Genomic DNA, 7,500 nt, shown 5'->3' on the forward strand with positions numbered 1-7,500 from the left:
GTAAGTAAGTTAAGTTAGTTGGTTGGTTGGTTGGTTGGTTGGTGGTCGGTCGGTCGGTCGGTCGGTCGGTCGGTCGGTCGGTCGGTCGTCGTCGTCGTCGTGTCGTGTGTGTGTGTGTGTGTGTGTGTGTGTGTGTGTGTGTGTGTGTGTGTGTGTGTGTGTGTGTGTGTGTGTGTGTGTGTGTGCGTGTGTAAAACACATATTTGTTACATGTGTTTGGCTGCGGTGACGAATGAAAAAATTTCCGTGTTGTACTGTTCTTTCTGCAATGTTCCACTGCTCTTTTCCTTGTTATTTACAATAGCAGAGCATAATCGATTACAAAGAAAGGATATTCTACGGTGTTCCTTGTTATTGTCGTTTAAACTCCGTGATTTTATAAGATTTGTTTACGTGCCATGATTGTAGCATGCTATAGGTCTTCAAATTGATTGCTTCTAAAAGAAAACGCTCATATACGGCAATCGATCACCGTACGCATGTACATGACTTGCGCTAACGAAGACAGTAGGCGCCGATACACCTTCCAGAATACGCACGTATTTAGATTCATAAGCGAGTATCGCAGCTGCAGGTAAACGATTTGCGCAGTCGCCTTGGCAAATGTGGTTCACCATGACTCTTGGGTCGTTGTTACAAATCCCCTGCATGCACACATGTGGAATACGAGTCCGTGCATAACTGTGAGAACACCCCCACACCAATTCAGAACAAATATTGTGCGATGATCGTGAGTGCAAATAATCTTCTCGGTGGCTGGACAATAGCTGTGGAGCGGCTCACTACCAAGCGCAAGACATTGTCACTGATTTTCAAACCAAAAACAAATATTGACTGAAACTATACACAGGAACTTATATTTGCCTGTAGGGCAATTTAACCCTATTAGAAGTCTCGGGAGCAATTCTCCCGGCCTCCATTCAAAAACTTAGCGGCCGGGATGTTTTTGCAAGGTGTCCTTTGTTGCACCTCACAAAGAACCTACGCGTGAAGGGCAGTTTTCCCAGGGAAGATGTTGGTGATGCACCCGGTCAGATTGTGCCCCTTACTGCTTGCCGCGATCTGGTTAGCCGCAATCACAATTAGGACACTTTTGTTGTTACCGGTTTCGTGTACTTAATCAAGTGATATTATTTGATCAGGTGTTTTCTCTGTGTGATCTTACTGCCGATGTAATTGATAAGTTTCAAACCTAGGCAACTAGAGGAAAGTTGTCTTTATGCGCGGACTATTGTGCATAAGTACATAGTCACAGGAAACACTTTAGGTGGAATTCACCAGACGATCCATAGGTGTCAGGCCCAAAGGAGCATGACAGAAGAATTAATTAGGGATACTTTAGTGCATATGCTATGTGAATTTGATTAGATTCGAATTACCAGCGATTCAAAGTATAATCTTCACACGAATCGTTCGCCGAAGGCATGATACGAACGCAGACAAACAGAATTTCATAATTTTATAATACATTTATGACGATTAATACTTTTTCGATATTTATAAGGCATGCATCTATTATATATTAGCAATATTAAGCAGTAAATATTTCTACATAAAAGCGTGATAAAAACTGCTGTTTCCTGAAAGTGCATGGCGAATGATTAGCGGTTAGGTTACTATAATGTGATCGCTTTGCCTGTGGTTAGGCATCCTGCGGTGATGGGCGATGGAAAAGCTGTAAGCGCGTCGTTACTTTTCTTTAGGGAAAGGCTACAGACTTTGAACTAGAAATAGGTCCTTTGCACGAATGTCGGCGGGTGTTCATAGGTCATGACATTTAGCTAGAAGTTGTCTTCCTAGATTTCTTTCAGAGGTGCGTCGCGATGAAACACGCGGATGGGAGATCTTGAGGCATGATTGCTCCCTAGGCTTTCAGACCTCTCAAAACGATACACGTCAGATTTACAGTTTCTTTGAGCCCAGGAGAAAAAGGAAAACCCCTTTACAGCTCCTAAGTTCTCGAAAATATTTCGCCTTCTTTCGACCACAAACGAAGTGTTCCGCACTGATTTTCTGCCCTCTGGCACGGCTAGTAACGCCTGGCCAGCATCGAGAGTTTTAAGTCGTTTTTCAAAAAAATAAGAACGCTGGTAAACATCGCTCGTCAACACACTAATTGAATCGCGGGAACGTCGCAGCCGTAGAGTGAACGACTGCCAGTCTGTAACCGCGTTAACGGCATTGCTGCTGACGGATGAATTTCATTACGAGAGTCTGATAGCTATATCGTCATCCCTGTCTGCGTCGGCGATAATCTCGGAACTGACGGACGTATACGAAACGTTAAGTAATTTAAGTTCATCGGCTATGAGACGCAGGTAGAACGACGATCGACCCTAACGCCCATATAGTCAACCTGGTGTGCGTGTGTGTGTGTGTGTGTGTGTGTGTGTGTGTGTGTGTGTGTGTGTGTGTGTTGTGTTGTGTGTGTGTGTGTGTGTGGTGATCGAGAGAGAGAGAGAGTAGAGATGAGAGAGAGAGAGAGAGAGAGAGAGAGAGAGAGAGAGAGAGAGAGAGAGATGAAGGCCGATGAGATCACTTCTGGATGTCTTGTGCAATGCAAGCAGCCGAGTGCGATCTTATAAGATCTTCAGCCGCCTTTATGTCAGACGATGTAGTGTGCCTTGTTAGTCGAACCATGGTTTGCCAGATGACTATTGGGAAGAATTTTATTGGTATGTGTAAATCAGTATTTATTAGAGTATATATTATTAGAAAATTATCTAGTCGCATGTCACCGTGGTTATGCCGGGGTCGCTCCCGTTCGCACTGGTAAACAGGCCACGCGTGAGGCTGTACTGTAGTTGATATAGCAACGTGACATTCACATCAAAGGCGGTGGAAGAAGACGCAGCCAGTGGAAAGAGGAGCGCGCGTTGACCTGCTGCGGACGCAATAAAGCGAGCGAGGCACACGCACGACTGAATCCCTGTCGCATCTGGCAGTCGGGTCGTCAGTAATTAGCTAGGTACTGCTCCTCGCATGGCAGGTTGGCGCTGGCCGGAAATAATCCATTACATCCGGCATGATCTCAATACGAGCTGTTCCACATAAAACTCGTAACGTTCGTCGTGGCATTCCGGCTAATGCTTTCCTATCAGATCAACAACGTACTCCTCCAAGATCTGTCGAATGCCCAAATTAATTTCTGTCATTATATAAACTCATTCGATCTGTTACGAATTGTGACGAGTTTTGTTGGAACAATGCACAACTGAACTCGCGCAGTATTATTATAAACAAGCTTCATGTAGGTTGTGTGCATTTACATGCTTACAGGACTTTACAGGCGCGCGTAATTTTGCTCCTGCGTCCAGCGCCGAGCACATGTCTGCATATATATATCTCGATTAGAGGCCTTGAACGGGTACATTTTGGCGGAGTAATGCCCAGACTATACTCTTATACGGCTAGAGTAATTTGCATATTATACGAGAGTCAGTGTATGCCAGTACAACGGACGCGAAACATTAAACAACTAAAATGAGCGAGTTCCTGGTATATCCTCAACCTATGGGAGCATTAGGATCAATTTGATAAGTGCATGGTGCTTGAAATTGCCGACTGCGTGCATGGTGGTTACTGATAAGTAGTAGGGAACACGAAGAGAAATGAAAATGTTTTCAAGCTCATCTTGAAGCCATTAATTTGTGGTACGAATTAGATGGATGAAGTTGACATATATTTACGTTGATATAATTCATCCAGTAAATCGGCCGATGTATGATGCGTAGCAGTAAAATGCGTTACTAAAGAGAGTTTGAAATTCGCGTCCGCAGGGGGTTTCTCATTTTCAGTCGCAGTGCTAGAAGGACCTTAGTGCTTACATGTCTCTACGATAATGTCGATTCAATGAAACAATATTTGTCTAGATTGTGCTGGTGAGCAATTAATATCTTGGCTCCGCCTGTTATATTTGGCATTAATTATAAATCATGCGCCGCACTTGAGGCACCGTCGGCGGTCGCAAAATAACGCCACTAGAATTGATTCATCGATGCTTCGATGTTAGACACGAGTATGTTTTTACTCGCGTGTTCAGCATTCGTTAAGTCGGCGGCGCTTGCTTGATTCATATAGCGAGCGAGCCTATAAGCCCGTCGCGTGCCCATCTCCGGGATTGGTATGGATCCAGCATTACTGTCTGCTGGAAGCAGCCGAAAGCTATTTCAGGATTTCTTACGACATAGCTTGTTGGCTTGCGTCTGGATAAAAACTAGCTGTTTGTCTTGTGGGTAGTTGTATGGCTGTTTTATGTCAGGGCACTATACAAACTCATATCACCGACAGACGTATATAAATCCTGAAATAGTTCTCGGCTGCTGAGTGAATGTAAAATACAAATGCAACGTCTTTATGTGTCAAAATGAATAGATTCACTTAATGGTTCTTTTGGCTTTGATTCGGCTATGCATTTTACATTCACTCAAGAGTTTTCATCTTCATTGCAATGGTAACTGTCTTCGCTATCACAGCGAATAGATGTGCTATTGGGTAGATGGAAATGCAGTTAATATAATTTTTATAATTAATATAAATGCGCGGGCGTGTTTACTCAAACAGTGGAGCAAATTTTATTTTAGCACATGGTTTTTTTAACTAAAGAACTGCGTATAAGAGTAAAACATCACTATATATTTTGCAAGAACCTACTTCAGTTCTCGTAGAGCTACCCGTAGGTGGCTGTTTGGTACATTTTCTACTAAAGATATTTTGTATTAATCCAATTTCCGTCAATTTCGACCCATCAATGTAAGGTCGTTGTAGAGGATCAAGGCTAAGTGAGAGACAACAAGGAGGTCCTTGTGAGTGCATTGGTAGACGCATCGCGGTGCCAGGCTGGGGCCTGAATGGCCAGCCCACTGTGCAAAAACTACCATGAGAATTTTCATACCTGCAACAAGTCTGCTGAAGTCTGAATGCAGCAAATTGCCCGGGATTATTACCAACATGAATGCTGCTAGCTTGTTTTTTTGCATATCTTTTTCTTTAGGTGCCAGTAGTTATTGTTCGGTTAACGACTAAAAAGGCCTTACATATACATAAGCAGGTATTATATTTCATTTCTATGAATTTCGTGACCGTGTGTCGTAGAGAAATGCTGTAATGTGTTACTGCAAAGGCGGGCATGTTGTGTAATGATATTTACAGAGATTATACATGTTCTTCGTTAGCTTTAATTTTACCGTTTTACCATATCATATTTCTCCGCTACAATAAGATGACGCAACCTTCCTGCGTCGGGTGGAATTACTCATTGTGAAACCGTGCCCGTAAAAGGGTTTCTTCGACGTTGCTGCTGTCATTCATTTTAAAATTGCGCTGCCGCAGGTGAATAGATTTGCGTTCATCTTCCTGCGATCCAGCGATCGTGTAACTAAAAGCCGAGTAAGCGCCACATAACTGCCACAGCATGTGGAATCACTCCCGAAGGTTATGACATGTGATTATCAAAAATGTCAGTAAATGTGTCTCTGAAGGCTAGTACAATGCGGCGAATAATGCGCTACTATGCGGTCCTTAGGGCGCCAATACCGCCCGCTCGTAATTGCACTTGATGAGCTTAGGTCGTCTTTCTTGTGCAGTGAACCAATGCACTTGCACATTGCGATAAGGTAATTAAGGAATTTGTCACACTTGGTGGGTTTATGATTGCTGGGCAGTGCCGAGCCTAACGCAAAATTGCGAACTGTTTTGTGGAAGAACTTGGCCGGTTTATGGAAGGCTCCACAGCATAGGATGTGCTATACATTAGAAATCAGTGCGTGTTGTGTGTGTCGGCGGGGATTTCGGCACCTGGGTATAAAGACTGGCATTGTTCGCTGATGGCGGATGTTAGTGACCGTTGTAGTTGACCGTCGGTCATTCTATGATCGAGATGGAGCTCTGGTAGCAGTACCAATTTCTTTTGCGTCCGTGTGTATGTGCGTGCGTGTATGTGTGCGTAAGTGTGAATACTGCCGATTATTGAAAACACCACGTGCGCTCACCTACAGGCACTAAGAATGCAACGAGTCGACGAAGAATCCAAGTTTAGAACTATTTGAGCGCGGTAACTGACTGTTTGACTATAGCTGCAGTCAGCGTACGTCCGACTTACATTATCGTGAAACTGTACGCATCCAAAACATCTATTAGCATTGTCGGTGATAACTCTGGCACATGCTGAGAGCAGTCGTTACTTGAGATAGTAGTGTAATGTATTGTCTCACGCCGTGGACATGGAAGGAGATCCAGTCGCCATTAGAGGCGCGGCAAAGAACGGGAGTATATGCGACGATGCGTAATGTGAGGCGTTCGTTTAGAGCTAAGGTAAGCTGTCAATTGAGACCACGGCGCGAATGGATACGCAACATAGATTGAGTTAATCAGATTCCTCGATAAAAGAAATCAACATTTCCCCATAGGAAATGTTGCTTGTCGTTTTTTCTCGCATAATATTTCATCGTCATGAGTGAGTTTTATGTGCACCCTATCATTATTGGAGGTACGAGAATAAGATATATAATTTTGTGAGCATTTGGAATGTGCCGTATATTTCGCTAATAACGCTTTTCTAGTTCACCAAAGTTGCGCTGATTCTATAATGATATTAATCTAATAGAAGGCATTCTAGCATATTACGCTCAATTCCCAATGTTCATTAATATTAAGCCCGATATAAATATTAACCAATATCAGTCATCAATGTCGTAGACATCCAACCTATAGACGTAGTCATCTAATGTTTCGCATTTCTAAAAAGCATTCAGGCTAAATAGTGCATGGCCATTAATGTAGGTAGTCGTATGATGATAACCGAGCTTACAACTATGTATGCCATATATAGGCGCCATGCCATTAATGCCATTTTTCTAAAGGAAAATAAGAGGCACCGTGTATTCAATGTGATCATTGCAGGGAAGTGTCGTCTCTTGCGCCACCGGTTTCACAACGAATTGTTCTTCGTCTGCCATCTGACATTTGATGCGAAAGCGCCTTCATGCACTTAATTACATTTTACATATCAGTGACACGCCTACTCACACCTACACGTACTTAGAACTATATGCATGCGACGACAGACATAATATTCACTTGAATAGATAGTCAGCACGCAAATTACGTGTAATGAGCTCAGATAAATTGGTGAACAATTTCTGTAGATCCTTGAACTGTGGTGGTTATAAAATGGCTTACTTATATTTTTCTTGTGCCGCTATTTTCAAGGTCTATTAACTGTGAAAGGAAAGCTAAAACATTTACGTATATTGCTATATATAAGTTTTCGTTTGTAAATTATTTGATCCTGTGGCAAATTTGCTAGTTATTGTCAATTTTATTAACTGTATATGCGTATATTAAATTAACCATTGCTTCCTGATAATGCAGATAAAGAAGTTTCCAGGAATTACTATTCAATTCATTTGGAGTTAAGGCAGGAAAGGCGCATTTTATTACATTTTGCATTATGATGTGCATTATGTTTACAATTTGCTGCCTGCGAGGTAAATTCATCGT

At 42.6% G+C, this 7,500-nt stretch overlaps 1 protein-coding gene across 1 annotated transcript in view; it reads left to right on the forward strand.

Moving 5' to 3' along the window:
- Positions 1 to 7,500, forward strand: part of LOC106807029 — a 51,366-nt gene that overhangs the window by 35,244 nt on the left and 8,622 nt on the right. The window lies entirely within an intron of this gene.

The sequence above is a fragment of the Priapulus caudatus genome, unplaced genomic scaffold (genome assembly GCF_000485595.1).
Source record: "Priapulus caudatus unplaced genomic scaffold, Priapulus_caudatus-5.0.1 Scaffold191, whole genome shotgun sequence".
Taxonomy (NCBI): Eukaryota; Metazoa; Priapulida; class Priapulimorpha; order Priapulimorphida; family Priapulidae; genus Priapulus; species Priapulus caudatus.